This window comes from Jaculus jaculus, chromosome 8, assembly GCF_020740685.1.
Source record: "Jaculus jaculus isolate mJacJac1 chromosome 8, mJacJac1.mat.Y.cur, whole genome shotgun sequence".
NCBI classification, from domain to species: Eukaryota; Metazoa; Chordata; class Mammalia; order Rodentia; family Dipodidae; genus Jaculus; species Jaculus jaculus.
This window is the reverse complement of record NC_059109.1, coordinates 89,890,648-89,911,016: the sequence shown is the minus strand read 5'-3', so window position 1 is coordinate 89,911,016 and position 20,369 is coordinate 89,890,648. Positions and strand designations below refer to the sequence as shown.

The 20,369-nt window shown below is 40.0% G+C and overlaps 1 protein-coding gene across 5 annotated transcripts in view; it reads right to left on the bottom strand.

Moving 5' to 3' along the window:
* The window catches only part of Plcb4 (phospholipase C beta 4), a 409,699-nt gene that overhangs the window by 285,719 nt on the left and 103,611 nt on the right, over positions 1-20,369 (bottom strand). Inside the window, exon 1 of one of the 5 annotated variants that reach the window (XM_045156594.1) lies at positions 15,144-15,194. The exons of the other annotated variants lie outside the window; for them this stretch is intronic. The gene's annotated coding sequence lies outside the window, so the exon portion shown is untranslated. Of the gene's footprint in view, positions 1-15,143; positions 15,195-20,369 lie in introns of those variants that run through there. 5 annotated transcript variants of the gene reach the window in all.

Below are 20,369 nucleotides of genomic sequence, written 5' to 3'. Positions count from 1 at the left end.
ATGGAACTTCCCCTGGATCTGTAAGCTTCAATAAATCCCTTCCTCCATAACTGTGCCTGGTCTGAAAGTTCATCTCAGTGAACCTGAAGCTGTCTGTTACAGATCTATTTTCTTTAGCAAAAGGAAAAGAAAAAGAAGCAACTGGAGAGATGGCTCAGCAGTTAAAGGCACTTGCTTGCAAAGCCTGATGGCCTAGGTTTGGTTCCCCAGTTCTCACCTAAAGCCAGATACACTAAATGATACATGCATCTGGAGTATGTTTGCAGTGGGAAAAGGCCCTAGCATGCCCACATTCACTCATTCTCTCTTTCTCTATCTGCCTTTCTCTCTGTCTCTCTCTCTCTCTCAAATAAATAAAGTATTTTTAAAAATAAAAGAGGAATGGGCACCTTTGAAGGTATTACATTAGTATTGTTCTAAGATAGTGCAAAACAATTATTAGTTTTATTTTGTCCTAAAGATACCGCATGCCATGGGCTGAATGTTTGCATCCCCCAAAACTCCTAAATTAAAGCCCAAGTTCACAATGTGATGGCATTTGTAAGTGAGGCCTTTAGAGGTAACTGGGATTAGATTAAGTCATGAGAGTAAAGCATTACAATGTAACTCCCATCCTTGTGTACAGAGGAAGAGGAATAGAATATGTCTCTACCATCCTCATTACAACCCCAATGTCATATGAGATTTCAACAATGTGACTCTACAAACTGGGAAGAGAGCCCGCACCAGACACCAAACCTGCAGGCACCATCACCTCTAAAACTGTGAGGACAAACTGTGTTATTTACTATCCACTCTACAGTATGTTGTTACAATAGCACAAATTGACTAAGAAAGATACTCAGAAGGCATCAGGGAGGGAGGATACAGGCAAATAAACTTTGAGAAAACATTTTTTAAATTTTTGTTTATTTTCATTTATTTATTTGAGAGCGACAGACAGAGAAAGAGGCAGATAGAGAAAGAGAGAGAATGGGCGTGCTAGGTCCTCCAGCCACTACAAACAAACTCCAGACGTGTGCGCCCCCTTGTACATCTGGCTAATGTGGGTCCTGGGAATCAAGCCTTGAACTGGGGTCCTTAGACTTCACAGGCAAGCACTTAACTGCTAAGCCATCTCTCCAGCCCTAAGGAAACATTTTTGATTGACAATCATAGTCAATCTTCACTCTGAGATGCACTTTGGGTGGTGATCAATCTGACAAGAGAAAATGAAGCTTGGCAACCTAAGGTTTTTTTTTTTTTTTTTTTTTTTTTTTTTGGCAAACATACCATGACATCTGCAGTCTGCTTGCATAAATTAATTCAATTACCACTAGCATCTCTTGAAAAGACTAATGTGGTGCTGTGGAACATTAGTGAAGGAGAGCTCCATGTGACCTGTTAGGCCAAAGACATGTGATGGCCCTTAAAAAAAAAAAAAGAAGCAAACATTTGGACAATTCTGGCCTCAGTTCAAGACTTAACCTTGATCAAGTATTCAAAGCATAGTCAAGGTCTTAATTTTCAAAAGAAAAAGGAAAGAAGGGAGGGAGGGAAGGAGGGAGGGAGGGAGGGAGGGAGGGAGGGAGGGAGGGAGGGAAAAAGAAAGAAAGGAAGGAAAAGCAAGAATGCATGCCAGGCGTCCTGGAGCACATCTTTAATCCCAGTACTCGGGAGGCAGAGGTTGGAGGATTGCCATGAATTCGAGGCCACCCTGAAACTACATAATTAATTCCAGGTCAGCTTGGGCCAGAGTGAGACCCTACCTCGAAAACCAAAAAGGAAGAAAAGAGAAGGGGAGGGAAAGGGAGAGGAAGAGAGGGAAGGGGAGGGGAGGGAGTAAGGTCCACTCGTGACAAAATAAAACACAGCATATGGGCCCCACAGCTTAAGTGCCTCACCCACAGTAGACTTACTATCTTCACCAGTCTCACCTTAGCATTGGCAAGTTCATGTCTGTGTAACAAGCGCAAGGGCATTTGTTCAATTACTGCTCAAGCACTTGATTTTGTTGGAACATGATTTTCCAGGGCATCATAGCAACAGATGAGCCACATGGATGATTCACATTCCAAACTCTCTCTTAATGAGATAATTCTTAGGACATCTGTGGATATTTTTTGTGCCAAAACTGCACATCAAGTCTTTTTAAATGAGCATGAACGTAATCCCCTATTAAGGAATGGGTCAACAAGACTGGAGCGGCCTAAACAGCAATGAATGCAGTCCATCCCACAAGTGTGCATGAATGTTCACTTTTGTGTCATGCAAGAAAACTTACTCCCCTACCCACTATGCAGAAGGGATTTTCATGTGCTTCCCTGTCCATGAGAAACTGAATTTCGACAAAAGAACAGACTTCAACATGTTTTCTTCTCTACAGAGATCACACCTAATTATCCCCTGATTGGGCAGAACTCAAAACAGCAGCATCTGCTTCCCAATGGAAAACTCTTTCAAGGGATTGATTCTTCTTATGCAATTGAAATCTCTGAACAAGCTACAAGAGCTCATGAAAAATGTATTCAACAACACTCCAGATCATTCTGGGTAGTAAACCACAGTGAGACAGACAAAAGGATTCTATGACGAGTCTTCAGGCCACAGATTGTTAGAACAACTCAGGGTTCTGTTGGTGGAACAAGTCAGCATGCAAAGTTAAGGCATATGTTGGCCTATGTCTCAGCTTGAGGATGTTGGGTTCCTAAACAAGATAATTGAGCATAACAAATCATGTCTTACAGTGAATGCCACAGGTCCTCATTCACCAATGACTCTTCTGCATGGTTCTATCTTCCCCATTCCTGCCACAGAAGTGACTATATTGGGAAATAGAATGTTAGAAACTGAAGCTGAAAGGAACCTGAAATCATCTATTCTAACATCAAATTTTGTGGAAAAAGACACTAAATATGAACAAAACAAGTCAGCTCCAATAACATTCTCCTTCATAACAGCTTCCTACCATTCATTAAAGAAGCATTTACTCCACAGGAGACACTAACCCCTGACACATCTAAACATCTACTATCACAGCTAACTCATCTCCTTCCTCATTGAAAGAACTGAGGGAACCTGGGGCTGGCAGAATAGCCCGGTAGAGTATGTGCTTAGCATGAATAAAACCCTAAGTCTGATTCCAAAAGCTTTAAAAAGGAAAAGGAATCTTCTGTGAATGCTGTAACAAAAACCACAACATAGTAGCTTTAAGCAACATACATTCTTTCATTCCCTTATAGTTCTGACAGCATAAGCCTCACCAGGCTCCAATCAAGATGTCAGCAGAGCTGCTTTGCTTTCTGGAGGGTCTAACCTGTTTCCTTGCGACTCACAGCTTCGAGAGGCTGCCCACATTCCTTGGTTCTTGGCCTGTTTCCTTCATCTTCAAAGCCAGCAGTGGTAAGTCAAATCTTTGGATTTGTGTTGGATTTCTTTCTGACACCCCAGCTCATTTGCTTTCTCTGTAATCCTCCCCCTTTCTCTCCTAAAGCCATCAGCTGAGGTTCTCCACTGTTAAACACAAAGGATACTTCCCCAGGTTTTCCAGAAGACTACCATCTCCATCTGGAGGCACTTCACCTTCCCAACTTCTGAAAAGTCCTTTTTGTCTTAAGTAACATTTATAAGAAGACTCTCAACCACACTTGCCCACTCTTCTGACCTACTAAATGTCCCCAAATTCACCTGATGAACAAACCAGAATCTAAGAAACATCCCAGAATCTATCCTCTTTACTCCACTTTAGTGGCTAAATAAAAGATTACAGGTCACTGAGCTTCTTTCAAGTTTTATGCCCATAGATGCTGGTCTAACAAAAATAAAATTTTTAATCATCTATCAACTAATAATCTAAATATATCTTCAATTTTGCCATAACCAGAGCACTCTTTCATTTAAGACTTAGGATGTTCTTATACCATGCTGCCAAGATTTTGGAAAGATGAAATCCTTCCCTTCTATAACACGAAGAAAGGGCAGGTGCATCCTTTGGCAGCTCCATTACATAAAATGGTACAAAACCAGGAAGGGTGGGCGAGCCAGTAACAACCACCCATTTCCCTCCCTTGTCTCTCTGCACTCCCTTCCCCACACCAGCTTGAGACACTGAATTACATATGCTGGTTCTAAGACTATTTTCACAACCGGGAAGATCTGTCAAAAATATTTCCTCTCTTGAATACACTTTGCCCCCAGCCTGCTACTATTTTGGACACAAAAGATGAGTCACTGAAATTTATACCAGCACCTTGCTCCCAGATCAGTCTGGTCGCTGGGACTCTGCTTGCTCTGTGACATAAATTAGCAGCAGCACTTTAACCAGTCAGCATACCTTTAGGATAAAAACTGTTCCAAGAACCAACTAGCCACCTATGCGTTGTATGCCCTAGCTCCAGAAACACTGTTCATGGGCAGAGGCATTCCATAGGGATAGCGGCTTTTATGATGCCGCTCCCCTGTCCCTTACTATCTTGTTTCCGGAAGCTCTTGCAGCTTCTACACCACTGCTGGGAAGAGAACTATTCACTCTGCTCCATGCATGTTGCCTTTACCCCACCTGGTATGCTGCACTCTCCACTTACTGTCCCATGCTGTATGGCAAGCTCTGGCTTGCTACTTCCATGGGGTTGCATCCATCAGTTTCATTCCTCACTTGGTCCCTGGGTCCAGACCATTTTCTTTGAAAACCTCTCTTTTATCCCCACCACCAACTCAACCCCCAAGTCTTATTTCTCTCCCAGGCATGCTCATTTTGGATCACCATTGTGGTGTGAATACAAACTCTCTTTCATAGGCTTATGGATTTGAACACATGGTCCCCAGCTGGGGGTGGGCCCTGAAGTGGGGTCTAGCTAGAGAAAGTGGATCAATGGGAAAAAACCTTGAGGTATCTTATCCCAGCCCACTTCCTTTCCTTTTTCTGTATCATGAGTGTGGAAACCATGTGACCCATATGACTGCCTCATATTCCTGACACCATGCCTTCTCCCCAGGATGGGCTATATCCCCTAGAACTGTAGGCCAAAAGAAACCCATTTTCTGTTAAGTGATTTCTTTCTGGATATCTGGTCACAGCACAAAGAAAAATAACATACACTCAGTTTCATTCATTTGTAATCCCCTATGCCATCTCAGAGGACTACACGGTGCAAAGCAGAAACCACTGTTATAAGTCTACAGCATATATGCTAACAACTGTTTTCTCATATTACAGTTTCTGCTATTTTCCTTAGAGGTTTGATACATTATGATCAGAAATGGCCTGAACTGGCTAAAGTACATAAGTATGAGGGAAAATACAAACATCCCTTATGTTTAGCTTAAGAGTTTTATGTATTTGTCCATGTACTGGCATTTTATGATACACACAGACTAAGTCACTTGTTACTGGAAAAATTGATGTTTCTTCATGACATATGAAATATGCCTATACTTTCTATGTCTATATAAATATTCGTTTACACATGTGCATGTAATATAAATATGTACATATCTAGCATAAACATAAAATTAAGTTCTTCTTTTGTGCGTGATATCACAATATGTAAAAATGGCTGGATGCAAGTGCTCAGAAACTGCTGAGGGAAATGCAAAACAGTACTTTGAAATCTAATCAGACACTTCTTATGCACTTGAACATGATTCTACCAAATGATCCAAAGTCTTAGATATTACCTAAGAGAAATAAAAGCACATCCATATACAGACATGTATAAAGATTCTCATGGGGATCTTGCTCTTAACAGTCTGAAATTGAAATGTACAGACAAATAAGTTGTGATATATGCACAAATGGAATAATATTACTCAACAAATTTATTTTATTTTAATTTTTATGAGAGAGACATAGAGAAGGAGGGAGGGAGAGAGAACTGGTTCACCAGGGTCTTAGCCACTGAAATCTAACTCCAGACGCATGTGCTACCTTGTGCACATGCATGTGTCACCTTGGGCGTCTGGCTTACGTGGGTTCTGAGGAGTCGAACCTCAGCCCTTAGTCTTTGCAGTCAAATCCCTTAACCACGAATCCATCTCTCCAGCCCAGCAATTTTATTTTGAAAAATTGCTGAAACAGAGCTGGAGAGACGGCTTAGCAGTTAAAGGTACTTGCTTCCGAAACCTAATGGCCCATGTTTGATACCCCAGTGTCCATGTAAGGCCAGATACATAAAGTAACATATGCATCTGAAGTTTGTTTGCAGAGGTAGGAGGCCCTGGCATACCCATACTTACTCTCTCTTTCTGCTTCTTTCTCTCTGTGTCTATCTCAAATAAATAAAATTATTTTTAAAAATTACTGAAACATAAGAAACCTTAAGTATATAATGATAAAAGTAGAAAACCAGACCAAAAAAAAAAAAGAAAACCATGAATTTATTTGACTGAAGTCAAAAGAATCTAAAGGATATGGCAGCAAACTGTTGGTTACTCAGGGCCAATGAATTGGAAAGAACAGGCAGAAGGAGGGCACAATCAAGCTACAGGGGTAAAAGAAAGGTTTATATTGCGACTGTAGCAGTAGGGGCATTGGTGAGCATGTATTGTATTTCATGAAACATAAAACAAACACTAAAAGTAGATGCATATTATTGCATGTAAGTTATATTTCAACAATTTTAATGGTTCAGTGAACTTTTTGCCAGTTTTGAAGACAATGTTAGGGACTGACTCATCTGCTATGAACACTGGGTTAGATGGTCACTATGAAATCAAGTTTGAATGATTGTGGAGGAGAAAAGGCATGTTTTCTTCCATCTGGAGTACGAGTTACATATTTCAGTGAGTTGATATACCAACACTTACTGAAATGGCCATAAACTAATGAGTGAGACATGGACCTGAGATGAGTCCATATTGATGGGTTGTATACATTTACTTTGGCACAAGCAGGGTTTTAATACTGTGGGTAAACTCTTCAGTCAAGAAGAATTTTGGGTTTTTGTTGTTGTTGTTGTTTACTAATGTAAACTCAGATTACTATTTCCCAGATGAAATAAGGTGATTTTGGATAATTTGTTGGAATTAAAGTTCTTTGAGATCACTATTTGTTGGAACTGAAAATATTTGGAGAACAGAGAAAAACTGCTTATTGAAAGTGACATCCCAGGAGACTAAGAAAGCTAAAGAATACATAGAATGGTCAGAAGAATGAGACAGAAGAGGTGGACCTCCCCAGCCTCCTCACATGATACACCACATCGCTGCTTCTGTTGCTAACTATGCTCGTATCAGACCCTCCAAGGAGGCTTGTCAACACTACTGCTTTCTGGGCCCCATGCCCAGAGCTTCTGTTCTAGTAATGTGTCCTTTTAGCAACTTCCCAAGTGATACCTGTGCTGCTAATCTGGAAACCACACCTTGTAAACCAACTATGTTTCCCGGTCTTCTGGATCAATAACCCTATGTAGTATGGCCATACCCATAAACTAAGTCAAAACAAGTTTAATTAGTTTATTATACTAATTATATTCTCAGTTATAATAATAGTAAAAATGCCAAAAGAAAGTTTAATGATTCTCAGAAAACATAAACAGATTGCTCCTTCAGATACCTTTGTGTATAAATGAGTTTAGCTCAGTTCTTAGATGACTCTGCAGCTTCTGCATTCTGACATTAATTCTGTTACTCTTTTATCAGCAACAGTGAATGTTATACTATGTTCTGCTGATAAAAGACAGAGACACAAGTTCAAAATGTACATAATTTCCTATTGTCAATGACAGAGTCAATGATAAGAAAATTCTGAAGGAAAGACTAGAGGGCAAAAAGAAGAAATTACATTATAACTTTGAAAAACAAGAAAGAAGTCCACAAATCACAAGAGAATCAGAAATTGCCCAGGGGAAGGAATTAGGATTTGAAGAGATTAACAGTCATAGAACCAAGAAGACAAGAAGTGCCTTAGTGAGTTGAAAGTTAGCTCTAAGAAGAAATGAAAACCACAATATAAAAAAGGGCTTTAAGCATAAAACATTGTTCGGCAGGAGGAAGAAGGGTGTGAGAAAGGGAGAAGGAAGATGGAGAGGAGAAGAAAAAGCCAGTTAAAGCAAAAGAGAAGACCTATTTATTTTCTTTACTGTTTTAACAGAGGATTTTAAAAATCAAGATACAGCAACATGTAGTAATTTGTAAAGAGGAAGAGGGTTAGTTTTACTAACATTTCCATTTTAAGTTCTGGATAAACATCCAACTCTAAGGAAATAGAAATCAGACTCACTTCAACACTCTAGAGGTTACAGTTCACCATAGTGCAGGAAGGATTTGGCCTATAGTAACTTGAATAATGACCCTCTATTACCCTGCCCTACATATATTAATCCATAAAACCTGTGAATATGTCATCTTGCAGGACAGAAAGGGTTTTGCAACATGGTTAAATTAAAGATCTTAAAATAGGGAAGCAATTTTGGACTAACTAGGTAGGTTCAATGTACTCACAAGGATCCTGTAAAAGAAAAAAATGAAAGGGTAGGTAAGAGGTCTAGAGGAGATGTAGCAGTGGAAGTGAAGGTCGGGGTAATAAAGTCAGAAACTACAGGGTGTCAGTGGACTCCAGAATCAAGGTGAGGCAAGGAGCTGCTACACACCTTCAACCTCCAGGGAAGACATTGTCCTGCAGAACCTAGAGTAGCCTACCACACTCCAGAAATATGAGGTTATAAATTCCTGCTTTAAGACACTCAGTTTACGGCCATTTGTTGCAGTAACATATGCACATTAATACACACAGGGCTGGGGGTGTGACTCATTTGACTGTCTTTCCAGTGTGCATGAAGCCCTAAGTTTGATCTCCAGCATGCCATTTAACTGGATGTAGTAGCCCATGTCTGTAATCCCAGCACTCAGGAGAATCAGGAATTCAAGGTCATGTTCAGTTACATAAAGAGTTCAGGCCTAGTCTGTGTTACATGAGACCCTGTCACCAAAAATAAATAAATAAATAAATAAATAAAACTAATATGAGGGCCTTAGGAATGATGAATTGAGCTGGATGGTACTGAGACCTCTGTAATGGTAGAACACAGGTCTGGGCTTTGTCAGGTCTTCTGGACTAATTAAGAAAGGAGTTAAAGTCTGCATAAAGTCCACAACTAGTCACACTGAAGATCCAACAAAGCATAGCCAAATCCTTGTTGCTGTGCCTTCTGTTCTTTATTGGACTGATCGAATCACGTGACTCATACCAACTAGGGACAAAGGGTAGATAAATCAATAACATGGCCATCTTTGACTTAGTACTCCTCTGAAGACCAGTCAGGGGCTTAGCTGTGAGCAGAGGACCAATGTTCCTGGCCAGGAGGCACTGCCAAGAAATCTGGTCCATCCTCTGCTCCAAGTTTGCCAGGAAGTTGTACCTCAGGGTTAGACATTGCTTACACATTCCATTCCACCAATGATGCCAATTGGTTTATAAGTGCATTCTGGAAAATGAAATTATTCTAGAAAAACAATCTGTTTGTTACAGATGAAAAGAATTACTAATGTGCCAAATGTTAAGACTGTTTCTAAAACAAAATTAGACACATGGAAATTGTTTTTAAAAACAAAAAGAAAATTCAAAAAAAAAAAGCCTTAATAGAAATCCTTCTGTTAATTCTTTGGGCAAGAAGAGATAAGAAAGGGAAACAATAGGCTTATCACATTTGCAGAGGCAAGTGGCCTCTCTCAATGTTAAGACCATGACCAACAACTGTTACTGGATGGTGGCTATCCAAAATTCTGAACAAAGAAAGATTAGAAAACAAGGACAATGTGTAAGAAAGGGTTCTTGTATATAAGATTTTAAAAGGCAGAACTAGCATATAAAATAAAAAGTACCTACCATTCTACCTATCCTGAAGAATGACACCAAAAGGCATATGCATCAATGTAGAATCTACCAGAGAGAGCAGCAGAGATTTAACTTACAGTAGCCAGGAAACCTGAAGAAGGTTAGAATCCATGATAAACCTTAAAGACAGGTTGGATGCACACAGCAAAGGGTGAGATACACTCTCCACTCGGCCCAGCATTGGCTTGGGGAATTCTGTCTTGTCCTGTAATCTTAAATTTTTAGTCGACAGAGCTCAGTGGGTTAAGAGCACTTGCAACTTAAGCATGAGGGCCTAGGAGGACCTAGTATACATTCAGCTGCCCAGAACCCATGTAAAAAGCTGGGTGTGGCCACACATGTCTATAACCTCAGGGGTGGGGGCAGGGGGTAGGGAACAAAGATGGCACCTCTGGTTTGAGGACACAACCCCATCTTAAGAAGTACATGGATAAGCCAAAGAGAAGAGCAACTCACAGTTCTCCTCTGGCCTCCACACAAGCATGTACACAGCACACATATTCCACACATGTACACATGATCCACACACACACACATATACAATGCATGCATCCCACATACTCCACACACAAGCTTTTTTTTTTAGTTGAAGCTAACAATATCAGGCCTTCACAAATAATAGCCCTTTGTTATATGATGAATTTATAACCCACTCAAGCGTATCACATTCTGCGGGCCAAGATTAATTGGTATTTTTTTCTATTCCATATGGGGTTTGAAATAAGAAAATCAAGAGAAAACAGTCACCAGTGGCATACTACATGATTGTACAAATGAAGGCAGAAGTACATTTCCAAGGACAGCCTCAAATGAAATATGTAAAAGGCAGATGTTTGCAGCTACTATTGTAATATAATAGAAAGTTTAGATTTATAACCCAAATTTATTTTTCATAAAACATCATTTTCTGAGTTACTTTTACCCAAATGTGCTTCACCACGTATTAGTAGACACTGCTCTGTCACTTGTTCTCAAAGAAAAGTAACCATAAATTAAGTGACTTGGAAAATAAGAATAGCTATAAGGATTTTTTTTTATGCCATATAGGTAGTTAACTCAAAAGAAAGTCTCTGAATTTAAAAAGACTTTTTAAATACTTTTTATTTTTATCTATTTGTTTAAGAGAGAGAGTGTGTGTGTGGGTGTGTGAATGGGCCCTCCAGTGCCTCCAGCCACTGCAACTGAATTCCAGATGCATGTGCCACCTTGTGCATCTGGCTTAGGTGAGTCCTAGGGAATCGAACCTAGATACTTTGGCTTTGCAGGCAAGTGCTATAACCGCTAAGCCATCTCCCTCCCAACACCAAAAAAGATTTTTTTTTTTTTTTGAGGAATAAGTACTGATATTTTTAATTTGGTTTTACTCACTAATAAAGCAGAATGCATCTTTGTAGAAAGAGCTGCTAGAGTTGCTGTGTGGGTTTTCCCAAGATGAAACTCACAGTCCAAAATGCATGTTAGAAACACCCCTGATAAGGACAGAAAAATAAAACAAACTTTATGGCACTTTCACAGAAAGTAATTGGAGTAATTACAGCTCTGAACAACTTTATGGAGTTAATATAACATTCACTTTGACCACAAGTTTTCTGCTATACTAGCTTCTTCTAGATACTAAATACTGTGTCATTGTGACCAAAGAAACTGTGAGCACCTGGCTTCTCTACTATGTCACACACTGGAGAGTTGAGGGCTGACAAATCAATATGTGAACTTCAATATGACAGAAACCCCCACATACAAATGGGGGTGCCATTAGATATAACTGCCACAGGAACAGAGATTTCTGCTGGTAAAAAAGCATTGTGAGAAATCTTACATTTCAGGCTGTACCATGAGAAGACTATCCCCTTACAGAGTCTTAACAGGAAAGAGAGAGATGGTGCCTGAGTGCTTTCCTTCCATATCCACAGCAACCAACTAACAGTCATAACCACCTCTCAAAGAGAACACGGTGGCCGCACGCTCTCTGCACCTGTATGCATATTAACTCACAGACTAGCTTGTATAATGTTGCACAAAAGTCAATGGCAAGTAAAAACCAGATAGTCTAAGGTACTGTAGTTAAAAGACTTTCATTTTGATAGAAACAAAAACACCATGTAGTCTAAATGAAATGCTAAACTAATACACCATATGTATATAATAAATGGGAAAGAAACTTGCATTGAAATAAAATTGGTCAATTCTGAAGAAATAAACTGACTGCAAGTCATTTACTATGACCAACAGTCTTTCTCTGGAACATTGAGCAAGGAAGAGCGGGCATGCAGATGCATTGTCGGTTGATAGCAACATTCTATATCTTGCAGTGGACCAGCTGATCACAGTTGCATCCATTTCTCAAAGCTCAGCGTATGCACAAGCACATGTGTATTTTGTCCATATATAAAGGTCACAGTAAAAGCCAACAATGATTGAACTTTAGACAATAATAAGCAGGCTGAATGGAAACAAAATAAATGGTGCATCAAAAATAAGTCGGGCATGATGATGCACACCTTTAATCCCAGCACTCGGGAGGCTGAGGTAGGTGGATAGCTGTGAGTTCAAGGCCAGCCTAACACTACAGAGTAAACCCCAGGTCAGCCTACTTCAAAAAACAATCAAAACACAACAAAAAATAAATAAAATAAAATAAAATGGTGAGGGATAAAGAAAAGGTTAGGTGGATGGGCAGAAATGTGCTAAAAATAATTATAGTGTTAATGATAGCATCTAGGTGGTGAATATCCAGTTTGTTCACTGTTCATCTCTTCCAAATTACTATGTATCTCCCATTTACATAGGCCATGCTGGGGAGAAAATATGAGAGCTTGACTGTCACATCAACACCACACTGACCACACTTTTCTTTTCAAGAGAAAGAGCCCTGGGGGAATATTTAAACTGAAAACTCAACCTACTCATCTAACTAGCTGAGATTGAGAAGCTTTTTCATGTAGAAAGATCAACTGCCAAACACTGGTTGATTACATTGGAAAATTGTGTGTTAAGTGAGGAGAAAAATGTTGCTCCCCACAGAAAAAGTTTCTATATTTAAATGTGCAGTGAGCTGAAGTGGGCACCTGCAAGCTAGGCTGGGCAGAGGATGCCATGAAGATCCAGGTGCTAAGTACAAATCAAACCCAATGCACCAAAAAGGCTCCTGCTGGGTAGGGAGGGGATGGCGGGAGACGAGCACTCAGTAACTGCAGTGATAGCAAAGGTACACGTGTGCTGAGAGACCAGACGCAGGAGTCAACAATAATAAGTGCAGGGAAGGAGCCCTGCACTTATTATGGGAGCCCACCGGAGGTAGTAGTGCCTCCATTTCCTTCCAGAGAAAGCAGCACGTCACGCCTCATGATTGCATCACCCACGAACCGGGAAGGGGCCGTGTGAACAGCAGCCCACTCACCTCAATCCCATGCAGGCACTTGTTTACAACTGATTTCCTGGTGGGGACTAGACAATGTCTGCCAGGCGGAAACTTATCATCTGTGCAAGTACTTTTGCTGCAGGTGCAGCTCCTGGCTAGTCCAAGTGCGGTCCCTGAGCGAGCATCAGCAGTACCTGGAACCTTGTCAGAAAAGCAACATCTTGCCTCACTCTCACCTACTGTTATTCAGGTGAAGAAATCACGCATGACTCGGGTTCACATTACATTGTGAAAAGCAGAGGCCTGAAAACAAGCTTGTAGACAGAGCCTCTGTAAGAAGTCATTTCTATAGCAACTTTAAACAGGTAGGCAATAATAAGCCCTGTCCACGTGTCTCATGTAAAGATCACCCCCTGCTTCTTCCCTGAACACTGCCCTATCCTCTACCTGTGTACAAGAGCTTAGCCTGAAGTAGCAGAAGTATATAAAAACAAGTCGGGCTGAACCTGACTTGAAAATCTGCAGAAATTTCATGTACTACAATGTGTCTGGTAACAATCTAAGAATATGTAAGATCCTCCAATGTATAATATTTTCTCCAACAAGTAATTACCAAAGAAGCTCTAGGGCCACTGTCCCCTTTTAGCTGTGAAAGTTCATCTCTCAACCTTAAAAATGCCACAGAAGGCTGCATTTTATACATGCATAAAAATAATCTAAAATAACTTGACTTTGGTGATCAGTGTTATGTCAGTCATTATAATAAAGACTTTTATGATCAAATAACTATTGATAGTCAAGGCTCACACAAAACTAAAGGACTTATCTGTTCTTGTGTAATTTACATGTTTCCTAAGATAATAAGATATTCCTAACAAAAAAAGGCAAGGACACAAATATGAAATATTTTTGTAAAATAAATTGGGGAAAATTACTTTGTATGAGCTGTGATGTTCATGTTTCCACATTACTTTGTTCACAGATATATACAACTTGCATGAAAAGCAGTTTGCAGAAATGTAATTACGAAATATGAAAATCAACTTTCTAAGTTATTAATATCTACTCTCTGACTTCAGGAAGGAATTTTACACAATTGCTAACTTTCCAAGACGATATTAAGTATATTTCTGATTTTATTTCTCATTCGGGGAAAATACTATTTAAAAAAATCAATCTATTTTTAATATAGTTGGAACAATAAAGGGGCATTTGAGACAGAATATTGAAATCTGTCACATACTTTTATTAATTATGAGAAACAAAACCAAATCAGCTCTGTAAATTCCTATACAATGAAAAGACGTTTCACAACATCTATGCTTTATTGCAGTATACATAAGGACTCACAGAAAGCATTATGAAGACACTACTCAATTTTTAAAAATAGACCTCATTCCTTAGAGCAGTTTTAATTCACAACAAAATTAAGCACAAGGTACGACAATTTCCTATATGCCCCTGACCACACATACAGTTAATTTCTTTAAACATTGAAAATGTCATTGATAACCACACAAAAAACCTATCAGTTAAGCAGAGCAGACCCATAAATGGTTTTTTTGGAAAATCTGTTTGAGTTACAGTTAGGATAAGGGAAATTTAATAACAAGGGACCATAAAATAAATCTATATTGAATTAATGCCAGAATTGTCAAAAAAAATGATAGTGTCTAATACACTTTGTTGGCATTTATCATAGATTTTTCTCTTATTAGACAACTCCAAAGGCAGGGAAATAGTTATCAATCAGTAAACACTTTCTGAAGCTTGGGTGGCCCACGCAACTTAAAACAGAGAAGCATTTTGTCCTACCACAGCAGATACTTGCACCTACTTCTCTGAAGAGACATCACAAAATAGCACTGCCGTAGCTCTTCTACAAGTTACATAAGCCATAAACTTATCTGAGCTGCTTCCATATACAATCTTCCTCAACTCACAGAGCCACTTGTCTGTCTGCTTCCTTACCTGAGGAGGAGTGAGCAGAGTTTATGCTTTACCAGTCAGAAGCAGGCTTCTGAGAGCATGCCTGCCCGCAGCAGGTGCAGCACCTCTGGGCAATCACACTTCTGGAGAAGCCGACTCCCTCCACAAGGGGAGGAAGGGAAAAGGAGCCTTGGGATGAACAAGCCACCAGCCTCCCAACCAGCGACTACAACAAGGATCCTCTTTGCAGAGTCCCACCCCTCGGCCACAGAGTGAGAGGCTAGGCAAACAGTGCCCTTAGCCACGGCAAAGTATTCAGACCCAGTGACTGGGAGGGACTCTTTCAACTGTTCTAAGCAGAACAACAAATACAGCCAATTCTTTTTACAGGCTTACTGCCCAGTAACACTGCCCGGGGGTAAGTAAGAGGCCCGACAAGACAAGAAGTGCCTGCTGAGCCCAGGCTGCTGCTCATTACAGGAAGAGGAAATTTGAAAGCTGAACCTGAACTCTACCTCAAAACAAACCACTGGCTCTTCTACAGTGAAGGTGCTAAAGAAAACACATCTGAACTTATAGGAAACTAGAACTGATGGCCTACAATTGGGAAAATGGAATAGCTTGCTTATAGGCTATTCAGAAGTTCTGCTTCAATCACTCCTTTTGTCCATTTTCCACCTTTACAATGCCTTGGGAATACAAAAAAGGCCATAAAACTTTTCAGCTTTGAAACTGGTATCAGCACTGATACAAAGAAAAATAGCATGAACTAATGTTTAAAGGAAGGTCTAGAATTATCTCCCCTGCATATATAGTAAAATGTTGAGGCTTTTGTCCTATAAGTCTAGCTCCTAAGGGTTTCAATTCTTTGTCAAATTAACATGCTAAAACATCTACAAGCACTAGCATCACAATTTAAGATAGTACTATTTCCCAATGCGTCCAAATAATGCAAACTTCAAAACAACATCCAAGGGTCAAATTTGAAGGTCCACTAATGTAAGTGGAATTCTGTAAGATTTCATGGAGTGTTTGCCATTCTCAGATTCATCATGAATCTATCAGCAGAAATGTTTCACGCTTTGTTTCCCAAGTTGATTTAATCATGGCTCCCTTAACTTGAGGAACATCCAGGGAGAACTCAATTTCATGATACTGATTTGGGAAATGCTAGTAACTTTTAATTCACCAAACTGACACTGATGACAGTCCAAAGCATGAAAAAAAAAAAAAAAAATCACTGAATTGGCCTCCCCATTTATCCCAAATAGCACTCATACCTCTGGGATGACAGAGTGTCCAATATCTAGATTTCTCAATATTTCAAAGCTCAACTTATTTCTGCAGTGGAGCCATATGGTACAAATGCATACTATTACAGTCCTGACATCATGCTGGCAAGCATGACGTGTAGGATGGTGCCGTCACCCTCAAGAAGCTGGACATTCAGTGCTGAACTCTGTCCCACGACCCTCAAAAAGCTGAACATCAAATACCATAGATGGACAATGGGCTAATGTATCCAGTAGCATGGGCCCTGAGCCAAAATACTGACCTCACACTAGAAGTAACCACTGAAATCACCATCCTAACACAGTATCACTTGCATCTACATGTGCATATTTCAACCACTTCCACACAGATGGACTCAAGAGGGAAAAACTGAGTCATGGCACTTCTAGGAAGCCACTTGTAAAAGCTAACTCCAACCTCAAGAACTCCACTGAAGTCCCAGAGTCCTGCAGTCCTGATCCTCATGCATTCCCAGCTACTGTTCTCACTAAAATGAAGAAGTTAGTTTGGGCAGAACTCCAAAGAAAATACAATAGTTAAGTCCACACTGCACCCCTATCCATCTACTGGGAGATTTTTCGCAACCACTTTCCCTTAAAATTGAAATCATTAAACCAGACATAGTGGTACACACCTTTAATCCCAGTACTCAGGAGGCAGAAGGAGGAGACAGCCTGAGGCTATATACTGAATTCTAGGTCAACCTGGACTGGAGTGAGAGCCTACCTTGCAAAAAAATTGAAATCTTTAAGGGATTATAGTATAATGGTAGGTAATGTGCTTGGCAGGCACAAGACCCCAGGTTCCATCCTAGAACCATATGTTTTGGGTTTTTTTTTTTAATTTATTTATTTATTTGAGAGCAAGGGACAGAGAGAGAGGCAGATAGATAAGATAGATAGATAGATAGATGATAGACAGATAGATAGATAGATAGATAGATAGATAGATAGATAGATAGATAGATAGGGAATGGTCACGCCAGAGCCTCCAGCCACTGCAAACGAACTCCAGACATGTGCGCCCCCTTGTGCATCTGGCTAATGTGGGTCCTGGTGAATCGAGCCTCAAACCACGTCCCTTAGGCTTGAAAGGCAAGCGCTTAACCACTAAGCCATCTCTCCAGCCCCCATATGTTTAAGTCTAAAATCAATAACAAATAAGGCTACAAAGATAGCTCAACTGGTAAAGCGCTTGCCTTGGAACCATGAGGACCAGAGTTCAATCCCATGGGCCCGTAAATGTACCTGACATGGTAGCACCCACTTGTAATCCTAGTGCCAGAGGCAGACACACACTGTGGTCCACTGGCAGTCTAGACTACTTGGAACATTTCAGGCCAATGACAAATCCTATCTCAAAAAAAAAAGGTGGATTGAGTTGTCCTAAAGTTCAACACCCAAAGTTATTCTCTAGCCTCCATGCATTCACGTGTGTATGCATGGGTGCACACACACACGCACACACACAAATATTAAAGAATAAAAGACTGAAATCTTTCTAAACCCAGAAATCCTCTTCTAATCCATAAGTAAGTATGTAGTATAACTTTAAACTTATGTATTTTTTAATTTTTTGAGACAAACAATATGCTTTTACTTCATAAATATAGCTTGGAATAAACAAACAGAATCACAAATATATTATTCTATCAAAGAAAACACTCTCACATAGAGAACAGTATTTTACATAAATGATTAAGGAAGATGTAAAGTGGTATGATGTTGGGGCCAGTAGCTTAACTTTACAGAATTTTGAGAGTTTGTTTTTAATCTATAAAATAGCATATTTTATGTGTGTGTGTGTGTGTGTGTGTGTGTGTGTGTGTGTGGCTTCCCTCACAAGACTATAACAATCAAAAAAGAAAAATGTACTCTCCAAATCTTGAGATGTAAACACTACAAAGTAATGCTACATACTACACTGAGATGTTCTTTCAGCCTATGTGCTAAAGGCGCCCATGTGGCAAAAGGCAGTCACTGTTTACTACAAGAGGCAGCAGTGTCTCCTTTGACTGTAGAGAGCCTAGGATGTCTTTAAAATTCAATGTCAAAGTAACAGAGATTTATTGAAAAAGTTCAAGCCACAGAAGAGATCAGATTTAAGGTAAAAACTTCCTGCCTCTTTGTATTAGTGACAACCACGGCTGCATTTCAGTTTACTTTCCTATAATTGCTTTGTTTTAGATGACTCAATCACTAGGGTTTCCCTCTAATAAGTGAGTTTACTCCATGTTCATTGAGATTTCTAATAGCCAGGTGTTTCTACATTCTATTTTTTTCTTTTCATTCTGTTATGCTTCCTGCTTTAATGTTTTCTTTTGTTCTGGTCTTTATAGCAAAATTTAAATATGAACTGGAAACCTACGATTTATGGTATACTGTGAGTATAATGAAAACGTTATACATTGTATGCCAACATGAAAAATAAGGAACATAACCAAGAGACAGGAGGAGGAAGTAGAAATGTGCTGGTTTTTAATATTTCATAACTTGCAGTCAAAAGTTGCTTTCTAAAGCTAATAAATCCCATAGAGAGAATTTTATATTATAATTCACATTTATCATCATTTACTATCACAAAAATCTAACACACACACAAACCCAAATTATAGAGGAAAAAGGAAACAGGGAGGTTTGTGAATAATCTAAAAAACAACAAGGACTGGAGCGATGGCTCAACGGTTGAGGCTCTTACCTGCAAAGCCTAAGGACCTAAATTCAATTCCTCACTATCCATATAAATCCAGATACACAAGGTGGCACATGCATTTGGAGTTCATTAGAGGCCCTGGTGTGCCCATTCTCTCTCTCTCTCTCTCTCTCTCTCTCTCTCTCTCTATCTGTGTGTGTGTGTGTGTGTGTGTGTGTGTGTGTGCGCGCGCACGCACACACACACACGCACGCACACATAGACGCTGGGCACAGTGGTACACAGCTTTAATCCCAGCACTGGAGAGGCAGACGTAGGAGGGTCAATGTGAGTTTTGAATTCGAGGGCAGCCTGAAACTACATAATGAGTTCCAAATCAGCCTCCGCTAGAGTGAGAATGTACCTCAAAAAAAGGACCATCTTTCTTCTCGGTGAGCCATGGAGCTCTTGTACCCGGGGTTTCTGTGCCTTGCCCAGAAGCCTTAAAAAACCTCCAATGTTGAGAAGCAGAGACACATATTCCAATCATTTTTCCAGTGCTTAATTATCACTGAAAATTTGTCAGATAGTCCTGAGAGATTTTAGTGAAGAATTTTGCCCCTTGTACTTATCTTCATTTTTTTACAAAGTAGACAGTTTTCATTTAAACTCCTGTAACAAAAATCACTGTCTCCTCAGTTGTTTTCTTTCTGATTCCTTCTTTTTTTTCTTTCTTTACCTTCCTCCTTCCCTTCTCCCCTCCCTTTCTTCTTCCCTTGAGAGTTTCCTGAATACCAGCCTGGCCTGTAACTCACCTAGAACACTTGATCGCTTGCATCTACGTCCCAGGATCCGGAAGGGAGCCACCACACTCCCTCCTGCTTTTTCCCTGCCTCCCCTGTAGCACCCTGACACCTGGTCCCTTCTAATCACCTGGTACTAAGTCATTTGCTTGGCCTGCAAAGGTGAATTCTCTATGACTCTCTCAGCTCCAGCTTCAGTGACATCACACAAGCAGAATTAAAACTGGTTATGGCAGGGGTGTTTTCAGGATAGAAGTTGGCAAACAAGTCAAACCGGGCTGAAACCCCCACTCACACACAGGTCCAGCAAGGGACACATTTGGAAGCACACTGCTATAAAGGGGTGAATTAAACAAACAAAAAAACAGCTGTTTATAGAGTTGTATATAAAGTAAGGGTAATTTTTTAAATAAGAAAAGGTCTTTGAGACCTTTATAAAAATTAGTGGATATAGACTTCATATCCTTGCTAGAACACCGCCACAAGGCACACTGGGATTCCTGTAAACACTGCAGGGTCCTGAAACACCAGTGAGCTGTGT